Here is a 25,605-nt window from a genome sequence, read left to right on the forward strand (position 1 = left end):
TGGGGAGACCTCAGCTCACCTCTACACACAGAGTAGTTTCTTGACTCATGATGGAAAAGGATCACAGGACTTATTAGTAAAAGGCACAATCAAGCAGGGAGTGCAGAAAGGAGTGCAAGTGCTCAAAGAATGAGGGGCATTATGGTCTGGGGTTGGGGATATTTAGGTATTTTGTGGGGTGAAAATCTGTGGACTATTTGAATCTAAAGAAAGCAGGACTCCATTTATAGGTGTGAGGCAAGGAAGGGCTCTCATTGTATAAGCTTATTGTATTTTTTAAGACTCAGGGATTTTTGGAGTGAGTTACTTTGGAAAGAAAATAAAACCGTAATGTAGACTTGGGTAACTTTGATTTTTTTTCCCAAAGCTGCAGTTTCTTAAAAGTACAATTTAAAAATTACGCTTTTTGCTTGTCTTCTGTCCTACCTATCTTTATTTCTATCCCACCTCAGTGCTTGTGGTCTTGCAGTGAAGGACAATTTTGCTCGGACATCATTTCTATTCTTTCATTATTTTTGAGTCACAGAATTATGTTGTTGACCAAAGACTTTGTCCTTTACCCTTTCCAGGGAATGAAGTGCCAACCTCCTACTGGAGGAGGTGAGGGGCAGTTGCTCAGTAGAGGGCAGCCAGGAGGCTCCCTGAAACTCAGACCTTGATTCTCCAGTAGCAACCCCACCCCCATCCTCCTTGTAGATTTGATTCAGGTTTCTGCTAAACCAGAGCCTACTTGTTGATTTTCTTTTAAGCTCCAAAACCTTCTCTTGTCCTTTCTGTTCTCTGTTCTTGTGAGTTAATGTTTTTAAAAGACTCTATGGCCTTGTTCTGGAATATTTGAGGAAGCAAGATTCGATGTGCTTGTTCAATCTTAACTCTGAAATCAAGTCTCACCTGATAGTCCACCTCTTCCAGAGGACTTCTCCATACCTATTGTCACCGTGGCTCTCATGACCTACCTGGACTCCTCCTCCTGGGTGCTGCTTTTATCTTAACAGTATTCATCTTTTTAATGATGACTCACGCATTCTTTTCTTTCTTACTAAATTCTCTTCTCTGAAGGATAAGACTGTCACAGATCCATCCCCAGTGCCTAATGGAAAGCCTGACCTACAGCAATTGCACCATAGTTATATACTGAATGAATAGGTTAATTATTTCTGATGTTGAACATCAAATCATAATGGAAGGGAGCATGTCTAATTCATATTTTATTTGATTCGGAGACTCAAGGCCTGCAGAACCAAAAGTTGTTCTCAACTCTATTTTGGTAAACACATATAGAAGACATGGTCTCTTAGAAAATCAGCCCTAGTAGTCTGAATAGCTAGAATTGCTTGTCTCTGTTATTTGATTAAGGGGTATCAGCAAGGAAATAAATATATGAGCACCTCCAGTTGTCCTCAACTAGTTTTATATATAATTCTTCCCATCAGTCAATATACTCATTATAGGATATTTCATACAATGGAATGGTATGGTGGTTTGGAATCTGCTGTCTTGAATATTAAATATTCTTTTGCTTCTTGCTAACTCTACAGCTGTGGAAGTCAAATGTCAACTTTAAAAAGCAGTGAATAAGAATGAGTTTGGTCAGTGGATCAAAATAATGCGGTTCAACTTATAAAAGAAAGGCTGTAATTACAATGTAAATTTAAACTTTAGGTTACCTCTTAAGGAAAAAAATAAAAACAAAGCTATAACTTTGTTATTAAGGACACGTTAGTCCAATGTATTTATCTTAAGTTTTCGATAACATCTACAATATTGGTACAACATTTGCTTATCTTTTTCTTCTAACTTACTACACTTACTACAACTTACTACACTTTGGCCCAATATGAAGAAGACACAACACTTTTCCTCCATGAATCAATAGCAAACATCTCAGTGAAACATATTGAGAATCAGAACTAGAATGTTTGATTCCGCTGAACTTGTCACTCCTGACTTTAACTAGAGAAGAAGGCTCTGTGAATAATTTCTTCCCCTTATGCCACAGATATTGAGATAAATGGAAAAAAAGATGTAATAGAGGGAGCAGCAGGGTAGAGGCTAAAATTAATATCAATGACTTAAACTTTAAGATAAGATTTTAAAAACTTTTATTAATTTTATTGGTACATTTAATATATACAATATAATAACATTCATTGTTGGAAATTTGTACCTTTACATAATCAATCTTGGCTCTTATTTTTTCTCCATTCCCCTGCCCTCCCTTTAGGGCCACCCTCACTCCCAATCTTACAAACACTTTGTTTCCATTATTTTTCATTTTCTCATATTGATTTCATTCCTTTCTTTCCTTTCCACTACCCCTCCCCTTTTCCCCTTCCACTTTGTCCCTTTTCTTCCTATTTCACATTATTAAAAAATGAGATTTTTAGACTTGGAGGATAGATTGAGCTCATGTAGAGCCAGAGCTACTGTTTCCCTTGAGAGTTGGTCATGTTCCCATCAGTGAGTTTACAAGGAATTGACACTGGCCAGTGATGGGAGAGGTGAGAATCAAAGATCTCTTAGGCTTCTTTGGTCTCTAGCTGACACAGGTGCATGTGTAGAGAGTTGTGACATACATTACTTCAACTACATGGATGTGAATGGTTAAGATGTAGAAAAGTAATGGGAGGCATATTTTATTAAGGCACATAGGAAAAATAATGGGAACTACAACACAGTGAGCAGGCTAATTTGTGACTCTTTCTTTGCTCTTATGTCTGATTCATCAGCATTTTGGATAGTAACTGAATTTGCAGGAACTCTTTATGAATTGTGGAAAACTTACTCACTAATTATCAGAGGGTCCCTGCATATCTGATTATCTAACGCAGTCATTTCGTGATTAGTCTGTAGGTCCAGACAGTTGTAGGTGGTACATTTTAAGAAGTAAAGTTTTCTACATAAAAGTATCAGGACTGTGTCTGTGACCATGAAGCAAACATAAATAAAAGAAAATAAAACAATAGAACTAACAACAACAAAATCTATTTGTTTGTTTTCGATATCAGGGCTCAAACTTGGGACCTTGTGCTTATGAGGCAGGTGGTGGCACCACTGAGCTAAATCACTGGCCCACAACAGTAAAATCTATATTAAGTAGATTTAATTTTGAAAAAGAGATGCAGCAATAAATATTGTTTTATGTGAAAGTCTCATTTCTCATTTATTTTATTTTTTATCTCATTGAGTTTATTGGTACATTTTAGGTATACAGTACAGTTACATTCATCATTGGGATCTTTTACCTTTACATGACAGATCTCAGTTCTCATTTTTTCCCCTTATCCCTGCCATCCCTTCACCCCCTCCTCCCTTCCCTATTTACAAATACTTCATTTCCATTTTTTTATTTTCTAATTTTTTCCCTTTTCCCTTATTACCTTTTCCTCTACCCTTCCATTTCCTGTACACCTTTATCCCTTTTCTTCCTGTTTCACATTGTCAATTATATCATTAGGATCTTATGTACCATTGTAGCTTTTCACGACAGAGAAACTATTCAGCATTTATACATGTATGACTTATTTCACTTAGGAGTATGTCCTTAATATATATCCATTTCCTATGAAGGAGTAGTATTCCATTTTAAGAAATATATGATTCTTTTAATTCTTTTGGGAAGATACCCAGCAGAGGGATGGCTGGATCAAATGGAACCTCCAAACCTAGTTCTTTGAGGTATCTCCATATTAATTTCCATAGAGATTGCACCAATATGCACTTCCACCAACAATGGAGAAGGGTTACTTTCTTCCCACAACCCTGCCAACATTTGTTATTGTTTGATTTCTTGATAGCAGCCATTCTTTGAGGGGTGAGGTGGAATCTCAGTGTTGTTTTTATTTGCATCTCTCGAATGACCAGTGATGTGGAACATTTTTTCATATATTTTCTTGCTGCTTTTGCTTCTTTGTCTGAGAAATGTCTGTTCATTTCAGATGCCCATTTTTGAATCTGGTCTTTATATTTGGCGGGGTGATTGCTTTCAGTTCTTTATATATTCTACAAAATAGTTCTTTGTCTGAGGAACAGCTGGTAAAAACTTTTTCCCACGTTGTGGGTTGTCTTTTAGTTCTGTTGATGGTTTCTTTTGCAGTGCAGAAGCTTTTTAATAAGATGAGATCCCAGTTGTTGATTCTTTCTGCTAGTTCCCGTGCTACTGAGGATTTGTTCATAAAGTCTTTTCCTATGCCAATGTCTTCAAGAGTTCTGCCTAACATATCTTTCAGCAAATTTAGTGACTCTTTTTAAATATTTAGATCTTTAATCCACTTGGGTTTTAGTTTAGTGCATGGTGAGAGATAAGGCTCTAGTTTTCATCTTTGGCAGGTTGAAATCCAGTGTTTCCAACACCATTTATTAAAGAGACTATCTTGCCTCCAGTGAGGATAGTCGGCTCCTTTGTCAAAGATGAGGTAGCTGAGTACATCTGGAGTTGTTTTCATACCTTCCAGTCTCTTCCACTGATCCTCAGATCTTTTTCTTTGCCAGTACCATGCTGTTTTTATCACAGTGGCTTTGTAGTATAGTTTCAAATTAGGAATTATTATACCTGCTGCCATGTGTCTGTTGCCTAGTATGGCTTTTGCTATTCTAAGTCTCTTCTGGTTACAAATGAATTTTTGAATTATTTTTTCTAGTTCTCTGAAATATAGTGTTGGAATTTCAATCAGCATTGCATTGAATCTGTACAGCAGTTTTGGTAGTATGGCCATTTTCACTATGTTGATTCTTCCTGCCCAGGAGCAGGGGATATCTTTCCATTTTCTTATAGCCCCTTCGATCTCTTTTTTCAGAGTTCTGTAGTTTTCAATGTAGAGGTCTTTTGCATCTTTTGTTACATTTTTGAGTGTTGACTTTGTATCCAGCTACTCTGCTAAAAGTGTCAAGTAAGTCTAGAAGTCTTTCGGTGGAATTTTTTGGGTCTTCAATGTAGAGTATTATATCGTCAGCAAATAATGACAGTTTAACTTCTTCCTTTCCTATCTTTATTGCTTTAATTTCTTTCTCTTGTCTAATTGTTGTGGCTAATGTTTCCACAACTATATCAAAGAGGAGTGGTGATAGTGGGCATTCTTGTCTTGCTCCTGATTTTAACGTGAAAGTTTTCAGTTTTTGGCCATTTAATAACATGTTGGCTGTTGGTTTTTCATAGATAGCCTTTATTAAGTTGAGATACAGAACATCTATTCCAATTTTTTGCAGGGTTTTTATCATGAATGGGTGTTGAATTTTGTCAAATGCTTTTTCTGCATCTATCGAGAGGATCATATGGTTTTTGTCCTTGACTCTGTCAATACAGTGTATTACATTTATTGACTTATGTATGTTGAGCCATCCTTGCATCCCTGGAATAAATCCGACTTGGTCAGGATGTGTGATCTTCTTGATGATCCTCTGTATTCTGTTTGCTAGTATCTTATTAAGGATTTTTGCATTATATTCATTAAGGAGATTGGCCTGTAGTTCTCTTTTTCAGTTGGGTCTTTCCCTGGTTTGGGAATCAAAGTGATACTTGCTTCCAGGAATGAATTTGGAAGTATTGTTTCCCTTGCAATTTCATTGAAAAGTTTAAAGAGTAGTGGCAGTAATTCTCTAAATGTCTTGTAAAATTCAGCAGTGAATCCATCAGGACCTGGGCTTTTCTTTGTTGGTAAACTTTTAATTACATTTTCAATTTCATTGATTGTAATTGGGGTGTTTAAAATTTTTTTATCTTCTTCATTTAATTTTGGTAATTCATAAGTATCTAGAAATCTGTCCATTTCTTCTGTGTTTTCCATTTTATTAGAGTACAGGTTCTCAAAGTAGGTATTGACAGTCCTCTGGATTTCTGTTGGATCTGTTGTGACTTCACCTTTTTCATTCCTAATTACGTGGATCTGAGTCTTTTCTTTCCTTTTTTTAAAAAATAAGGTTAGCTAATGGTTTATTGATTTTATTTATTCTTTCAAAAAACCTACTCTTTGATTCATTCATTTTTTGTATCATTTTCTCAGTTTCCATTGCATTGATTTCTGCTCTAATATTTATTATTTCCTCTCTTGTACAAGCTTTGGGTTTTTCTTGCTCTTCTTTTTCTAGGAGTCTAAGACTCATCATTAGGTTGTTTATGTGAGTTTGCTCCGTTTTCCTAGTGTGGCATTCAATGCTATGAATTTTCCACGTAGAACAGCTTTCATTGTGTCCCATAGATTCCTGCATGTTGTATTGGTATTATCATTTCTTCTTTAATTTCCTCTGTGACCCATTGATTGTTCAGAAGAGTGTTGTTCAAGTTTCATGTGTTTGTGAAGTTCCTACGGTTTCTTATGCTATTCATCTCCAGCTTGATTGTACTATGATATGATAATATACAGGGAATAACTTCAATTCCTTTGCATTTATTCAAACCTGTTCTATGAGCTAGTATGTGATCTATCTTGGACAATGACCCATGTGCAGCTGAAAAGAATGTATGTTCTAGTTTTGTGGAGTGGAACACTCTATAGACATCTATTAAGTCCATATGTTCAAAAGCTTGGTTAAGTTCTAGTATTTCATTGTTGATTTTTTGCCTAGATGATCTGTCTATTTGTGAAAGTGGGGTATTTAGATTCCCTACTACAATTGCATTAGAGCTTATTTGGTTTTTCGTGTTACTTAATATTTGTTTTATATAGTTGGAGGCATTAATATTCGGTGCATATATGTTTATGATTGTCATCTCTTCCTCTTTAATTATTCCCTTTACAAGGATGTAGTGGCCTTCTTTGTCTCTTTTAATCAGTTTTGGTTTGAAATTTACTTTGTCTGTGAATAAAATTGCTACCCCTGCTTTTTTCTGGACTTCTGTCCCATGGAGAATTCTTTTCCATCCTTTCTCTTTCAGTTTATGGGCTTCTTTTTGCACTAGGTGTGTTTCTTATATACAACATATTGTTGGATTTTGCTTCTTAATCCATTCTGTCATTCTATTTCTCATGATTGGTGAATTGAGGCCATTGACATTGATGGTTATAACTGATATGTTCTGACTTATTATTGTCAGGTTATTGTCATTTTTTTAATTCTTTTTACTTTTTCCCCCTCTCCTTTTAGTTTCTTGCCTTGCCTATTTGATTTGGTCTGTTGGGCCTCATGGTGTTGTGACCTTCATTGTCTTTTTCTAGGATATTGTTTAGAATTCCTTATAGTGCTGGTTTGGTGTTCATGAAGTTTCTCAGGTGTTCTTTGTCATGGAAGTATCTTACTTTCCCATCCATTTTGAAAGAGAGTTTTGCAGGGTACATCAGTCTAGGTTGTAGGTTGTTTTCTTTTAGGATTTGAAATACCTCACTCCAGCTCTCCTTGACCTGAGGGTTTGTGTTGAAAAGTCTGCTGTGATTGATGAGCTTTCCTTTGCATGTGATTTGTTTTTCTCTTACTGCTTGTAGTAATTTTTTCTTCTATTGGGTTTGTGGGATTTTGATTATTACATGTCTAGGTGTAGATTTTTTTTAAATTGTGGCTAGTTGATGTCCTATATGCCTCACTTATTTATATATCAAATTCTTCCCTTCTGTTTGGGAAGTTTTCTGTCATTAATTCTGTGAACAGCTTTTTTAAGTCATTTGTATTTTCTCCTGCTACTTCATGGATTCCTATCAGTCTTATGTTATTCTTCTTTGCATCATCTAGAAGTTGTTGGATCGATTTCTCATGATCCCTTACTGTTTTTAAGAGACCTCTCTTTTCAGGGTCACTGTCTGTGATCCTATCTTCTATATCTGAGATTCTATCTTTGCATTCTTTTATTCTGCTGCAAACACTTTCAATAGAGTTTTTAATCTCCTGGATATCTGTTTGAATCTGTTTTATGGATTCCATTTCTTTCCTATGTTGGGCATTCATTGTTTCCATTTCTTTCTTACTCTGGGCCTTCATCACTTCTATCATAGTCCTGAGCTCATGTATTTTTCTGTCAGTTTCTGTTCTAGAGTTTCTAATCATGACTTTCATTTTGCTCACCATCTCTATGGTTATCTGGGAAATTATTTCTGTTTTGAATTTTTCTAAAGCCTGATTGATCTGTTTTGTTACTTCCTGTGCTGAGTTTAAGGTGTCCTGGTGGTTCACTATCAGACTTCATCCTCATTTGCGTTTGGTGAACTGGAAGTCTGTCTTTGTGTTTTCCTTAAATGTTTTCTCATTTTTATTTTTGTTGTTGGGTTGTCCTTGGTTTAATGTCTCAGTTATTACTTAAATCTTCCTGATATTGTTGTGCTTTAGCTTTTGAGTCTCTAATGACTCATAGACATTCTCATTTTCATGATATCAGAGAAGATAATTCATTAAATCCATCACAATCCTTTAGCCCAATTGATAGAATCAGCAACACAATAGGATCAAGCACCACTTACACATTGACCACTTGTGGTATTCCTTAATCTATGACCTTTAAACCATGTGAATTAAATTAAAATCAAGAAGCAGCACAAAGTATGTTTGCAGTAACTAAACTCTTCAATATTGCATCTTTACCCGTTAGGATGGGGGCTTAAACAGAGCTAGGATGAGAGGAGTATATAATTAAAAGAATTAGAGAAGGTTTCAAGTGAAATCAGAGGACATAGAAAGACCCTACAATCTTTAGGAAACTGTTAAGGTCAAAAGGGAAAGACAGAGTGCAAGAATAAGGACAAGAATATAACAGCTTAAAAGTAGCAGGGGCTCATTTTCCTTTGAACCTACTGACCCTTGAGTGAAGTAAAATGAGAGAAGAAAAGAACATAAAGAAAAAAATGATAAACGAAGAAATCCAAGTTAGGGGAGGAACAGGAACAGAAAGGGAGATGAGGAATAATATAGTGGAGCAAGAGACTGAGTTGGAATAAGAGGATAGAAAAAAGAAAGAATTTCCAGAGTGCAATGAGGAAAAGAAAGAAAAAAAAAAGAATTTGAAGGGCCTCTTTCAGACTATATCTCTGCTGTTATAATATACAGTGTGTGCAGCCATGTGCAGAACTAGGTCCTTTTATCTCAGGTAGCTGATGGCAGACCCCTGAGATTCAGAGTGATTTTGGGCTTCATGGCCCAAACTGAGTTCCCTGACCTCCTGCAGGGTTGAACACTGCAAAGTTCTACTACAGGTTCCCTCTGGCCTTTCTTTGAAGATGTTCAAAGTCTGGAGCTCAGAAAAATGCCCTTTATGACCACCTGTTCCTCTGTTGAGTGGATCCAAGGACTGGCACAATCAGGAGGCCTGAGCATGGGTGTGTGTGTGTGTGAAGGATGGGGGTGTTGCAGGGGTGCCTGCTCGGTTAGCTAGTCCTCATCAACTGGGCCAAGGCAGGCTGGAGGGAGAATGGATCTCCGAGCAACTGTTCTGGACCTCCACCTTTGGCTTGGTCTCATTTAAATATACATGTGTACATTTACATGGTCCTGGCAAAATAAGAGTTTTTTTTTTAATTAGGGAAAACCACAGTTCTGATAGGGTAAGATATTTGCTGTGTGAGAAGTAAGTCTATAAGAGCTGGGATCAGTTTGAAGGCAGTCCAGGAGTACTGAGCACTGAGCACCCATTGGAGGATGGAAAGATACCCAAGATAGACCTCACAGCTCATCCCTAATTACTTCATCTTGTCATTTGCCTCTTGGTGGTGGTGACTGGTGTGTATTTGTTGGAATTTTATGGTAAATATATCTTATTTCCAGAACTCACCTAGACACGTGATCCTTGTGGCAGGAGAAAAAATAAACTACTGGTATTTTGTATCACTGGATAGCTTCTGATATTGTGTGGTCTTTCAGAAAGAATATAGTATGGGAAAATAGGAACATAGGATCTACCTCTGGGCCTGCACTAAACCTACAGGGTGACCTTGTGCTGCCTAATAACCCTCTCTAGACTCCAGTTGTTTCCATCTGGAAAATGAGGGAATTGGACCAAATGATCTGTAAAGTCCTTTCCTGTGCTAAAATTTTATGTCTCTTAAAGAGAAAGACATTCATGCTTGCATAAATAGGCAAATCAAATGAGGCCAAAAAGTAGTTCAGGCAGTTTAGTTTTCATTGTTGGCAGAGAACAGTTATCCATATGTATGGAGTGGTCACTTCACGGTAACAGTAGCTAGCTGGGGTCACAGTTCAAATTTTTTCAATTTTATTCCCCTCACAGGGGCATTCAGCATCTGCAAAACCTTCCGTATTCTTCAGAAGATAGGAATTGAACCTCAATTTTAAGATTTTTGCTTTTGTTTTGTTTCCTTTTCTCAAAGCATAGTATTTATTTTATTTTATGCTTAGGCACTTGTGCAGTAGCTTATCTTGGTGAAGTATCCCTTCAGTTACTGAACATTTTTACCACAACAGGTAAATCATATTAAGTCTATCTGCATAGTTCTTGAGGGCCTCCTTGAGCACATGTGAAACATAAAAACATGACTAGGTAATGAACTGTTCTCCACAGGTGGCCCCAGCAGTTCCTTCCCACTCTGTCCATTTATGCTGCTGCTCCCATCATGAGGAATAGGTTACTTGTCAGCCTTCTGCGCCTGGGCTGGTCTTGGGACTGACTGTAACCAATAGGAGGTGGCAGAGGTGATATTCTGGGACTTCTTAGCACAGGGATTTCTTAGGAAAGCTGCTGATGTCTACTTTCTAATTTTTGGACCCCAGCTGGTAAGCTGTGAGAAGCCCAAGACACATGAAGAGGTCACATGGAGGAGAAGAACCAAGGCAGTATACTTGATAGCTCCAGCTGAGTTCCCACATGAGAGATAAAATAGCGTGCCAGTGGTGTGAGTTGTCTAGGACATTTCAGCTCAGTCAAGCTTCTGAATGACTACAGCTATAACCCACAGCATATGGAAAAGCAAAACCACTCCCATGAGCCCAGTCATCACACAGAATAGCCAGAGATAATAAAATCATTGATATTTTAAGCTAGCAACTTTTAAGCCATGGTAATATTTGAAACAATCTTCATATCTCTAAATACCTTGCATATGTGATTACTTCTTTGAATACTAGACTTTTAGATATAGTTTTTTTGTCATTGTGAATGTATTTGTGGTGTAAGCAGTTCAAATTTTTGAGACCAATGAAATAATAAACACATATGATACAATAATTGACTCAAAGATGGACTAAAAACTTAAAGGTAAGTTCTAAAATTAAAATTCCTAGGAGAAAATAAGGGGCAAGCTCCTTGGCATTGGTCTTTGGCAATATTTTTTTTTTTGATAGGATATAAACGTGGAGGCAACAAAAGCAAACACAAGCAGTAATGTTACATCAAGCTAAATAACTTGTACAGCCAAGAAAACAAGTACTAAAATGAAAAAACTACCTCACATTGGGAGAAATATTAGCAAGTCATACATCTATTAAAAGAGTTAACGTCCACAATACATAAAGAATCATACAGCTTATACCTGACTTTTAATTAATTATTTAATTTCATTAATCTTATTGGTAATTTTCAGGTATACAGTACAGTTGTATTCATCATTTGATCTTGTAACTTTACATGATGTATCCTTGGTTCTTGTGTTTTCCCCATACCCATGCCCTCTCTTCACCCCCTCCACCCTTCCCTATTTGCAAAGACTTTGTTTACATTTTTTTCCTTTTCTCATTTTTTCTATTCCCTTCTTTCCTTTCCCCAACCCTTCCCACTTCCCCTACTCCTTTAGCCCTTTTCTTCCTATTTCACATTATCAATTATACAATTTGAACCTTATTTATACTTTTAGTTTTTCATACAGAGAAATTATTCGGTATTTACATGTATGTCCTATTATTTCACTGAAGACTATGGCATCAATACTTGATTTTAATATAGGCAAGAAATTTAGATATTTTTCCAAAGAAGATATACAAATGTCAAATAGCTATATGAAAAAGTACTCAATACATAAGCGTGGAAATACAACTCAAATCTGTAATGAAATATCACCTTATACCTGTTAAGATGACTATAAAAAAGACAAACAAATGTTGGGAAGGATGTGGAGAATTTGGAACCTTATGTATTGTTGGTAGGAATGTAAAGTGGTGAAACCATTGTGGAAAAGAGTATGATAGTTCTAAAAAAATTAAAAATGAAAGGAAATAAGGGAAAATAAAAAAATATTAAAAAATGGAAATAAAGTATTTGTAAATAGGGAAGGGAGAAGGGGGTTCAGAGAGCGCAGGGGTAAGGGGAAAAATGAGAACCAAGACCTGTCATGTAAAGGTACAAGATCCCAATGATGAATGTTACTGTACTGTACACCTAAAATATACCAATAAACTCAATGAGAAAAAAAATTTTAAAAAGAACTAACGTGTGCTTCAGTAGTCCCATTTCTGCATATATATCCAAAGGAAATGAAATCAGTATCTTGTAGAGGTATCTGAACACCCATTTTTATGGCAGTATAATGCACAATAGGCAAGATATGGAATCAACCTAAATATTCAACGGTTAATGAATGGATAAAGAAATTGTGGTATACATACACAATGGAATATTAGTCAGCTTGAAAAGGAAATACTGCTACTTGTGACAACATGTACGAACCTAGAGAGCAATATTCTAAGTGATATGAAAAGAAAAAATACTATATGCTCTATTTATATATGGAGTCTAAAAAGTTGAATTCACAGAAGCAGAGAATGCAATGGTGGTTATCAGGGGCTGCAGGATAGAGTAAATGGGGTGATGTTGGTCAGAGTACAAAGTTTTAATCATGTAGAATCAACAAGTTCCAGAGATCTAATGAATAGCACAAGAACTGTGTTAATAATATTGTTTTTGTATTGTATACTTGAAATTTACTAAGAAAGTAAATTTTAAGTGTTTTCACCATAAAAATAAATGGTAACTTTGTGAAAAATGGGTATTTATTAATGTTTGACTAGAGTAATCATATATATGTATATATCTCAATAAATAACATAATCATCTACCATATATATGTATATGCTTTAGTTTAAACACCAACAACCAGAAAAGAAAGTGAGCAGTAAAGATTTTCAAAATGTCATGATCATGGAATTTATATTTCAGTCTGATATTTCTTTTTGCTCTATGTACATTGATCATGATCCAGTATACTCTTCACAATATTAAAAATTTACATAGTTATCATAAAAATAGCAGTATTTAAACTTGAAGTCTTCAGTTGGTTCCAGTGAATAGTTATACTATATTATGATACAGAGGTGGTTTTACAGGAATAAGAACTTTCCAGAATTATGGAAATATTTGTTGATGCTCATATTTAATTTGATTGGATATTTGGCCTTACATAGTTAACTGATTATCCTAATGTGTAAGCTTTATTTTATTATTTCAAATTACTTATGAAAATTACCAAGCTCGAAAAAATTACATTTATCACATGTAAATTAGTTCCTTCAACATAATTATTTAATGGGTGCCTACCATGTCCTAGGAAAAGCTGGACTTTGAAAGTTTAGAGACAAAAGACACCACCAGCTCATTTGTCTAACATGTATGACAGATAAATAGTTAATCAGCACTTGTGTATGGGTAAGGAATATGCTTTACTGGAAGTAACAACATAACTAGCAGCAGCTTGAATAATTAAGGGATTTATTTGGTCACCTGGCGTGAACTATAATGGTAGATGTACAAGACTGGCATGGTTCCTAAACAATGTCATCGAAAGATCGGTGGTCTTTTGTCTTCTCTGCAAGCCTTATTAGTAGCTTTCATCCTCATAATTTTAAGATGGCTGCTATGGCTCCAAACACCAATCTTTTCCAGAAAAGAAGTGAGAAAGTGAAGAGGTAAAGGAAATCCTCTCCAGGATCTTCATCCTACAGTGGACATGGCTTGACTGTGACATTTTCAGCTTCTTGGTAGAGGAAAATAAGGAGAAGAAAGGTTGTATTGGGTGTTTAAAGGACCAATCTACAGCCACAATATCCCAGGGATGAAAATACATGCAAGGGAATCACATATCTCAGCTGTGGAAGGCGAGGATAGGCATCCAGGCAGAAGTGACACTGGACCTGATATTAAGTGATATTACAGGGAATCCCTGAAATGTTACCAAAAACCTCTGCAGTAGGCCCCAGTCTCCTGCTCAGTGCATGATGCAAGCCTGAGAAAAAAACCTAAAAGACAGAACTAAGAGAGACAGAAAGCAGGGGCCAGGATGACCAATGCCGGTGCAACCAACAAAGGCACCGGCCAGTCCAAGCCACTGACTTATATTGGTAATCAACTGGGGCAAAGGCGAGCTATGTGCAAGGGCAAGACTGTGTGCAAGGATGCACAGTCGTGAAGTTTCTATGAAAATGTATGCAAGGCTCATAAAAGACAAGGCAAAGCATTCTTGAATTAGGAACAGAATAGAAAAAAATATATGGTAGTAATTAGAACATTGTCCTTCTAGTTCAGAAGGTTTTAGTTGTGGGAATGGAATTTGGGTGTGAGTTACTCTGACCTCTGGCACATAGGCTTAGGCTGGACTTGTTTCTCAAAATAAGCCCTTGGTTGGCTGCTATCAAGAAACCACACAATAACAAATGTTGGCAGGGTTGTGGGGAGAAAGAAACCCTTCTCCATTGTTGGTGGAAGTACAGACTGGTGCGACCACTGTGGAAATCAATATGGAGATACCTCAAAGAGCTTGGACTGGAGGTTCCATTTGGCCCAGCCATCCCTCTGCTGGGTATCTTTCCAAAAGAATTAAAAAGAATCATATCACAGTGATGTATGCGCACCCATGTTTATAGCGGCACAGTTTGTAATAGCTAAAACTTGGAAACAGCCCATTTGCCCATCAGTTGGAAACTGGATAAAGATGTGGTTTTTCTATAAAATGGAATATTATTCAGCCAAAAAGAACGAGAAAATAGATTCATTCATAGGATAATGGATACATATTGAGGATATACTCCTGAGTGAAATAAATAAGTCACACATGTGTAATTACCGAATAGTTTCTCTGGTGTGAATAAACTCCAATAATATGTAAGATTCTTATAAGATTACCAACATTGTGAAATGGGAAGAAAGGGACTAAAGGTGTAGGGAAGGTGGGATGGGTAGGGGAAGGGTAATAAGGGAAAAGAAAAAAATGTGAGATAATGAAAAGATGGAAATAAAGTGGTTGTAGATGGGGAGGGGAGGAGGGGGTGAAGGGAGGGCAGGGACAAGGGGAAAAAATGAGAACTAAGACCTGTCATATAGAGGTACAAAATCCCAACAATGAATGTAACTGTACTGTATCCCTAAAATGTACCAATAAACTCAAAGCTGAAAAAAAAAGCCATTTGTGGGGTTAACTCTACATAGCCTGCACTGCTTACAGCCTGTTTTGGGCATAATCAATATTACAGGCTCCCGCAACTTTTGTTCTCATAGTTTTAAGATGGCTGCTATGGCTCCAAACACCCATCTGTCCTAGAAACGAAGTGAGAAACTGAAGAGGTAAAGAAAATCTCTCCAGAGTCTTCATCCTACATCTATTGTGTGGACTGTGGCATGGCTACCCTTGACTATTACATTATTTTCAACTTCTAGGCAAAGGAAGGTTGGAATAGATGTTCATAGGACCAATCTACAAGCCACAACATCCCAAGGATGAAAACAGCATGCAAGGGAATCTCCTATCTTGGCCGTGGAAGGGGAGGAAAGGCTTCCAGGTAGAAGTGACACCGGAGATGATATTAAGTGTTATCTGGAGTTGGCCAGACAACAGGAGGCCATAGCGCTATAGACAGGGAATAAAGGACACACAAAGGCGAGAGGAGTGGGACCTATGATGGGCATGGCTGGATCACAGAGTACAAGTCTGTAGCAATGATAGCTAAAGGTGGAGCAGAGATGTGGGACCTGAAAGCCATGTTAAGGACTTTTGATTTGACCGTGCAGGCAATGTGACAGATCTTTTAGCACTGGGTAGGAATGATCATATTTGTGTTAAAAAAGCAGAAAATGGATTGTTAGGCAACTAAGGCTTCAGTCAGGAAGTTCAAGCTTAACAAGATGTGACATAAAGTGAGGGCCTGACTTTAAGCAATAGTAGTGTGCAGGAAGAAGGGTAGAGTTTTGATGTATTAAGAAAGAAAAGTTGACACATATTTGGGGACTGGTTACTTACATGGGTTGATTCCTAAGTTTCTGTCTTAGGCGACTGGAAGGAGATGGAGCCATTCACTCAGGCTCTAAATACAGGAGGAAGAGTAAGCAGCAGAGAGCAGGTGGATATTTGAGACTGAGGCCCAAGAATCTGATGCAGTCTCAAATGCTAACCTAAATATCTGAACTGGTTCCTCTGCCTCTAGTCTTTTCCCGGTTAATCTATTTACCACCATGCAGTGTCTTTAAAAAGCAGAGAACAATGTCCTCCACCTGTTTAATTAATACCATTACAGTGTAGTTTTCTCTTCAACTGTACAAGAAGCTTACTATGTGTATGACACAGCTAAGGGCTTTACATCCTTGGTTTCATTTCATTCTCACCGTTTCAGACAGTTTCTGCAGCTATCCGCAAGTTTCCAAAAGTCTCTCACATAGGAAGTGACTGGCCAGGGTTTTGTTCTTGTTTTGTTTTGTTTTAATTGGTACATTTTTATTTTTAAGTAAAATGTACCTCAATAAAATAAATTTTATAAGAAAAATCTGTGCTAGTCAAGTCCAAATGCTAAGCAGTTCTTTGAATCTGCATAAACCTGGACTCGTTTTTAAAAAGAAAATAATAAATAGGTATCTTCTCACTTTAGTGTTAAGCTACAAGTTTTTAAAATTATTTTGGGGGAGTAACTGGGGATTGAACTCAGGACCTTATGCTTGTAAGGCAGGCACAGTGCCACTGAGCTAAAATTACTTTTATTGGTACATTTTAAATATACATAATGATCACATTCTTCAAAGGGAATTTTTACCTGTACATGGTATATCTTGATTCTTTCCCTCCCAATCTCCTCCTTCCTTCAACTCCCCTTATTTACAAAAGTTTTGTTTCCATTTCTTTCTTTTTTCTCACATTTTCTTTTCCTTTCTTTTTCTGCCTCTCCTCTGTCACAATTTCCCTTTCCCTTTGAACAGATTCTTTCTATTTCATACACATTTTTGTCCTTATTTACCCTTTCTCACACTAGAGACAATGTGATATTTACACATGTGTCTGGTTTATTTCACTTAAGAGTATAGTTTCAAGTTGCATTCATTAAGCAAGTTTATCTTTATGGTTGAGTAGTACTCCATTGTATAAAAAAATCCATATCTTTTTTATCTATTCATTGATCGATGGGTATTTGGGTTGTTTCCAAGATTTAGCTATTATAAACTGTCACTATCAACATGGGTGTGCATGTATGATTGTGGTATGATGTTTTTGATTCTATTGGAAAGACACTCAATAGAAGAATACCTGGGTCAAATGTGACCTCTAATACTAAATTTTTTTAGGCATCTCCACACTGATTTCCACAATGGTTGTATCCACTGGTCTGCACTCCTGCCAACAATGGATCAGGGTTTCTTTCCCCCACAGTCCCTCCAGCATTTGTTATTGGCTGATTTCTTGATAGCAGCTATTCTTTCTGGAGTGAGATGGAATCTCAGCATTGTTTGAATTTGCATCTCTCAGATAACCAGTGATGTTAAACATTTTTTCATATATTTATTTGTCATGTCTTCTTTTTCATCTGAGAAATGTCTGTTCATTTCAGATGCCCATTTTTGGATTGGTTCTTAAAATTTGAGGGGTCTGAATTTTTTTCATTTCTTTGTATGTACTAGATATTCCTTTGTCTGAGGGGCTACTGGCTAAAATTTTTCCCACACTGTGAGTTGTCTCTTCATTCTATTGGTGATTTCTTTGCTGGTGCAAGAACTTTTTAATAGGATGAGATCCCAATTATTGATTCTTTGCACTATTTCTCATGTAATTTGGGTTTTGTTCATGAAGTCATTGCCTTACCCCTATGTCCTCAAGAGTTCTACCTACTCTCTCTTCCAACAGATTTAGTGTTTTAATATTTTGATCCATTTTTATTTTAGTTCAGTGTGTGGTGAGAGACATGGTTTTAGTTTAGTCTTTTGGCATGTGTAGAGCCGGTTTTTCCAACACCACTTATTAAAGAGGCTAACTCTCTTCCAGTGAATGTGGTTAGCCCCTTTGTCAAAGGTAATGTGGCTGAGTGTTTTTGGTGTTATTTCCACCTCTTCTAGTCTGTTCCATTGATCTTCAGGTCTGTTTATTTCTGACTTCGGTTTTTAATTAGTCTCATTCATTTGACTGCAAGACCTCTTTCATCAATCACTATATTTCATTGTATTTTGTGCTTAAGCGTATGTGGTGCTTCCTATCCTTCAAAGGATTTTAAACATATATTACCTGTTATTCCATTCCTCCTCGCAGTCAGACAAGGTCGTTGGGATGAGTATGTTCTTCATTGTATAGAGGAGGAAATCAAAACTCTGAAACACAATCAAGGAATCAGATTCCTCAATTAATTAATCCATTTTATTCTGTAAATATTTATGGATCAGACACTAATGAGAGGAATTAAGATGTAAAGTGTTTAAGAGACTTTCTCAGAGCTCTCTGACTGTTTAAGGGCAAAGCAGAAATTAGGATTTGGGCCTCACAGTTCTGTATATTTAATGGAAGGGAAGAACTGCTCCAAAGAGGCCTGGCATCTTAGCAAGTGCTTGGCTTGGATCAAGAGTAACAGCAAATTCAAACTGTCCTTCAACTCACCTTTCCTTTCTACCTCTTACCCACTAGCTTCTTAGAAATTTATTTCTAAAATATAGGTAGGTCTGACATTTAACAGCTGTAGAAGAGCTATTAGATTTGATTTGTGATCTGTGTAACTTCATTCAGAAGGTAGAAGTACGAGGAAATGACAGGGGCATCCATATCAGCTGAATATAAGATCCTTTTAAAAAAGATAGTTGCTGTTAAGAATGGGTTAAAATTTCCAAGAGGGCTCATAGCTTTCCTCCTTTCTCCCTACAACACAGAGACTCTTGGGTCCTCTGGCCTAGGCTTTTCTAAATAAAGGATGGCATTTCACACTGCCAGCGATTGTTTCCATGGTGATCAGGTCCCAGTATAGGTTTCAGGGTTTTTGTGCACCACGAACCAAGAATTGGATGTGGCATGTAATAGTAAGGAAAAAGCAGCAAAGTTTAATGAAGTTTAATCAGGCAATTTTATGCTCAGAGGGAGCAGGCTTGCGCTGGTGGAAAGGAAAATGGCTTGAGCACTGAATGTGTTATTGGGTATAAGAATTTAAAATGTTGCTCTGGGTCTAGGGCCCCATTCATTGGGTCTTCAGAGCATGACTGATGATGTGATTGATGGGGTACTGAGTTATTCCAGCTGTATTTATTGGGCAAGTCATTCCCCATAATTCACTCTGTTATAATTGGATGTATGAGATGCAGTCCACACGCATGAACTTTCTTTTTCTTTTTTATTTTTCCCCCTCATTGAGTTTATTGGCACATATTAGGTAAACAGTACAGTTACATTCATCATTGGGATCTAGTACCTTTACATGACAGGTCTTGGATCTCATTTTTTCCCCTTACCCCAGACCTCCCTTCACCTCCTCCTCCCTTCCCTATTTACAAAGACTTTGTTTCCATTTTATGCATGAATTTTCAGTGATCTCCAAGTGAAGAAAGGTTACTCTAGGTCAGTCGTGGTAAATCTATGGCACCTGTGCTGCAGTGGGCTGTTTGTATCATTGAAAGCTCTAAAAGGTTTGCCGTCACTGCTAGTGTCTAGGGTCTCCATGTAGTAGACCTTAGAACAAAGGTCTGGGGGTTGGCCCTGGAGTATTGCCCAGGTTTAGGTGAGTGGTCCCCAATTGTACTAGCTATACAGATATTCCTCATTTAACAACCTGCCTGGTTAACAACTGTTCAGACTTACAACTAAGGCAAGCTGTTCAAACTTACAGCCCACCATAACTCAACTTCCGACCCTCATTCCAGCTTACAGTGCAGGTACATGAATGGCAGTGTGGCTTTGTAGTGGCTTCTTTTATAGTACAGCACCATAAAATTTTGCTGATTATGCAGTACAGTACTGTAGTTTTATGTTCTGTCATGTTATAGTACTGTATATAAGAGTCATGCAAGTAGAAGCAAACTCATCCAGTTGGAGTTTCTTTTGACCATTTCTTTGTTCTGAATATTGCATTGTACATACTGTACTATCTACAGTTCTTCATTTAGCAAACAATTTGGTTAACAACTTAGTCATAGGAACTCAACTTGGTCATTAAATGAGGAGTATTTGTATTGATGAGATTAATTTTAAATTAATTCCCTGCTTCTTTGAGGCACTTACTTGGGTTCACATACCTAGATGGGACCCTGTATTTGGTCAGTATATGTTATACCCCCTTGTTCTCACTGCCACAAAACTGGTTTAGAAAATATCTACTCCTCCTTCTGAAAAGAAAGAAAAAAAGGAAGAATGAAAGAAAAAGAGGAAGAAGAAAGGAATGAAACAAAGAAGAAAGAAGAAAAACTTGACTTAAGATTCTTTAAGAACCTTTAGCTTTAAGAAACTGTGATTCTGGGCATTTGGGTAACTCATCTTGTCACCAATTCACACATTACTACTAGTGCCAGTGGAGAGGTGGATGTTTTAAATAATACCATGGTTCTAACAATAACTTTAAAATCAGATCTTTTTCCTTTCTTATCTTACCAAATACCTTTAGTTAATCTCTACCTAGTAAAATGTCTCATAAACACACCTGTTAAAGGTCAAAGAGGGCATGTGTGGCAAATTGTGGGTAGTGCTGGGTGAAACCCAGCTGTCTGCCTTCCAAGCATCCTTACAATGTGACATTATCCTGGTAAATTTACTAGCATCTGCTCTTCAGTTTTACATTTCCAAAAAGACCATTTTATCTGTGCTTCAGAATTTATCTGACTCATGGAAATTGACTTTTGCTCATTAAACTCACAAGAAAAGCTAGAATTCTAATTAGTTAATTTATAATGAGAAATAAAACTTTCAAGCACACTAGACAGTTATGTCAGCCTAATAAAAACAGTCTCTCTCTGTAAGAAACCATATGAGAAGCCAGATTATAATCAGAATGTGGTTTAGTGTTTGGAATCTGAGCAGGGGAGTTCGTTACATGATTACACTGATTAATGGCCTTAGACTCTGATTGTCTGTAATAGGACTCTTTCAGTTGTAGATGACAGGAACACAATTAAAATAATCTAGGGCAAAAAAGGAGAGTTTATTAAAAGAGTACTAGAGACTTCATAGAACAATCATAAAGTCTATGATGGAGCTTGACTTTGGAGTTAACTGGAATCAGGCTAGAAAACTGTCTAGATTCTCTTCCCATGGATACATTCACTCCCTCTGAGGATCAGCTTCCCCCAAATGGAGGGGACATTACCTCCCTTGGTTCCTGTTACAGACAAGTGACTGGCCCTTTCCTGTTTCTATCAAAAAAGGCAAACTAAAGGAGAGTCCTAACCATGTGTGGGCCGAGGCGGATGTTTGGACCTACCAGCTATGAACAGGAATGGGAGTGGCAGAGTGGAAGCGCCTGGCATAGACTTGCTCCTGGGGATTCCAGATTTACTAACCTACTGTTCTGGGCTGCCCATGAATCCATTTGATGCCTAGACATTGATGTGTCCCAGCTCTGCTCCCAGAAACAGATCTATTTGTGAGCCATGACACCTTTTCCCTAGGTAGACAGTATTGGGTCAGAACACATATGATGTTCACTTTCAGTTTTGCAAGATGCTTCACTTCTATTAATAGCGTATAAATAGCACATTCCTTAATATCTTTTTTAAATGGTGAAGATTTAAAATTACCAGTCTAATGGACATGAAATGGCACTTCATTGCTGTTTTGTTTTGTATTTCACTAATTACTGGGTTTACAACTCAATTTTAAGACTGAATTTGTTTTCAAATATTAGCCATTCTGGTTTCTTCAACTGGCAAAATTGACTGTTTTTAGTCTGTCAATTTTTCTTATGGGATTTCATCTCTTATAGATTTGCAGGAGTCTTAAAAATTAATTATGGATACTAAACCTGTTTTGGTAAAATATTTAATGAATATCTTCCTCCAGTCTATGACTTTTCTTGTGACTTTACTAATTGTGTCTTTTGATGCAGAGATATTTTAAATTATAACTTAGTCAAGATCTGTATTTGAAATGTCAAACTGTAAACCTCTTAGAAGTTATATATATGTGTATAGCATAAATAATAGATTCAGTGAATATGTAATACTTTTATTAGACTAGCAAATCACCATTTGATCCAACCTATATTTCTTAACTAATTTATAAAGCTATTTTTATGCTATACCAAATTCTCACACTTACATGGGTTTATTTCTGAGCTATATATTCTGTTTTACTGGTCTATTTGTATATTCTTGGACTGATACCACATTGTCTTAATTACTATGGCTCTGTATTAAGCCTTGACATCTTGTAAAATAAATTTAACCATTTTATTCTTTTTCAGAGTTATCTCTACTCTCTGTGGCATTTTATGGAGTCCTGTAACTGTTAGGATTGTTGGTCAAGTTCCATGAAATACCTTGTTTGTGTTTGAATTGGCAATGAGTTAAATTTACTAGATGGAATAATCCCCATCATGATATTGAGCTATCTCATCCATAAAGGAATTATTTTATGTCCAACAAAATTTTATAATTTTTCCTATATTAGTATCTTGCATATCTTCTCTTGTATATATTCCTTGTAAAGATATTGTTATAAGGATAAATGAAAAATTTCCACTTTAATTATGCTTTCTAGTTTCTTATTGCTGGTAGGAGTGTACTTTTTGTATAATCATCTTGTGTCCAACAACCTTGTTGAATTAGCTTGTTGTTATAATTTATAGATTCTCTTCGATTTTAAACATTTAGGCAATCTTTTCAGTTATGGAAGAAGAAAATGTTGCTTCCTCCATTCCAATTATACTTCTTTTCTTTTTTCTTTTTTTAAATTTCACTTTGTAGGCTCTTCAGTACACTAGGCTGACGGAGGTCTTCTGTTACTGGGAATATTTCTGGAAAATTTTCATGGGCTTCATTTTTTGTTTCTCATTTATTGTGTTCTTCTCATAGTAATGTTACCCTTTTCTATTTATTAAATATGTTGGCTTTTCCTCTACCAGGTGAATAATCACAGGTAATTCTACCCTCAGGGAAATGAGAAGTTTGGGAAGTTTGCTCAATGTTTCAGTTCAAGAGTGCCCTCTTCTGTTAGAACACTAAAGTTTTAATAATGACACCTGTTGGGGCGGTAAGACATGGGAGGGAGGGAAGGTCTACTGATAATGTGATAATATCTTATAGTTTTATGGTCTTTAATTTCTGGTGTTTGTCTCCTTAATTTTCTTTATCTTCCTAGTCACCCTCCTCTTTCCCAGAAGCAGTACCCTCCCACTACTGCCATTCTGGACCTTCCTACTTGGAAGACCATGGTTCACATGCTCTTGTCTCAAGCCAGTCCTCAGTACCACCCCTCTTCAAGGAAGGACACTACTTTTCTGGAGGTGATATCCTCTGTGTCCTATCCTCCCTACAGAGCTTTTCCTGTCTTCCACAGCATCTTTGCCTCATTCATTTCCAGCACAGGCATTCATCTGGCTCTACCGAATGGACTGTTCTACTTACCTACATGTAAAGTGAGGTTTGCGGTGAAAAAGACGAAATTACAGCACATGTAAAGATTCATATTGGCTTTTATTTGTGCTTTAGAATTAAGCAGCATCTCATCCTATAAAATAAAATGAGTGCTCTGATGAGCTGAGCAGAAAATTTTGGTTTTATAAACAGAGAAAGCTAAAGAAAGCAGAAACAGAACAAAAAAACTGTTTCAGAGTTATTTTCTTTGTATAGATTAAGCCATAGGGGTGTAAACCTGGCTTTTATGGGATCTTCTCTCCCCACTTCCTCTCTCCCTCTCTTCTTCTATCTCTTCCTGATTTCTTGGGAGATAAATTAATTTAGGTTTGATGGCATGGAATTAAGCATGAGTGAATCCTATTTAACACTAGTATTTCCCATTCTCCATTGTGCTTTGCATGTGATGTTTTGTTGTTGACCTGTGTGGTTTAGGAAAGCAGACCTATGTAGAGATTTAGATTTAAGGAACCAAAGGGCTAAGGAATGTGTTACATGCTTCCTCTAAGACTAGAGATTTGGCATTTTGTCTTTGTGATTCTGTTTCCTTCTGCCTCATGTATGTTGTTAGGTTATTGACTTAGGATTGTTATAGATTTTTTTGGTGACTTGTTCCTTTATTCAATGAGTAATAATATTTATAATTAGTAATTTTTGTCTAAGTTCTTTACATGTTATTAATATAAAATTTTTTTCTTGGTTAGTTAATATTTGCTGTATATATAATATTTATATATTTTTACTTTCAAACTTTGAAAGTATGTTTATTTTTAGCTATTAAATCACATAGTTGAGCATTTAAAAACACAGCTTGATACTCATTTTGTCTGAGAAAAACATTTTCACTGAAGAGTGTAACCTATTTATTTTCATTGTGATTACTGAGGAACTTAATTTTATTTTATGTTTTTAATTTATCTTGTGATCAAAATCACTTCCCCTATACCTTTTAATCTCTTTTCCTTTTTTGTTAGATTGGTGTCTCTCCCAGTATTTCTCTCTCACCCACTTATTTTCTGGTTATGCTTCCAATGTCTGTTCTTTTGGTCATGTGTACTCAAAATCTAGTGAGCATCACAATCACCTGGCCAGATTGTTAAAGTACAGATTTTGTGGCTCCACCAACAGATTTTCTAATTCAGTAGGGTTAGGGTAAGACCCAAGTACAGTTGGCCCTCCATAGCTAAAGGTTTCACATGCACAGATTCAATAATCCACAGGAGAAAACATTTTTTGAAATATTGAAACAAGTGTTTATACTAAATATACACGGATTTTTCTTGTCATTGCTCCTTAATACACTAGAAGAACAATTTACCTAGCATTCACATTACATTAGGTCTTAGAAATAATTTAGAGATGATTTACAGTGTGTGGGTGGCTGTGCACAGGTTATATTCAAATACTACACTATTTCACACAAAGGGCTTGGGCATCCACAGATTTTGGTACCTTCAGGGTACCTGAAACTAGTCCTTTTTTAATACTTAGGGATGATTGTAGTTGCATTTTTATCAAATTCCCAGGTTCTGTTGTGATTCTGGGAACCACGCCTTGAGACCCAGCAGAAATAGTTGGTTATCACCAATTTAAATACTAGTAATCTGTACATAGCTCATCTACTTTGTTATTATTTTGGGATTCTTGTTGAATTCTCTAAGAAACTAGATGGTGTGTTTGACCATCTACTCTTATAATATTGACAGGAATAGACGTAGTGTTTTCATTTCTCATTGGAGAATAGTTTTTGTCTTACACTAAATTCCAAATAAAGAGACATTTTCATGCAAGTTTCTCTGTCCTGGTAGATGGGCTTTCTCTGGTCTCAAATGTACTGTCTGTAAGATTCTTCATTGTGGGCCGAGGTTTTAGCTCAGCGGTTCGGTGGCCTGCCTTGCAAGCACAATGACCCGAGTTCAATCCCCGTACCAAAAAAAAAAAAAAAAAAAAAAAAAAAAAAA

General features: G+C 36.6%; 1 protein-coding gene across 1 annotated transcript in view; it reads left to right on the forward strand.

The window, feature by feature from the left end:
* CUNH9orf135 (chromosome unknown C9orf135 homolog) overlaps positions 1-25,605 on the forward strand; it is a 77,033-nt gene that overhangs the window by 35,385 nt on the left and 16,043 nt on the right. The window lies entirely within an intron of this gene.

The sequence above is a fragment of the Fukomys damarensis genome, unplaced genomic scaffold (assembly GCF_012274545.1).
Source record: "Fukomys damarensis isolate Sample0158 unplaced genomic scaffold, DMR_v1.0_HiC HiC_scaffold_31, whole genome shotgun sequence".
Lineage (NCBI taxonomy): Eukaryota > Metazoa > Chordata > Mammalia > Rodentia > Bathyergidae > Fukomys > Fukomys damarensis.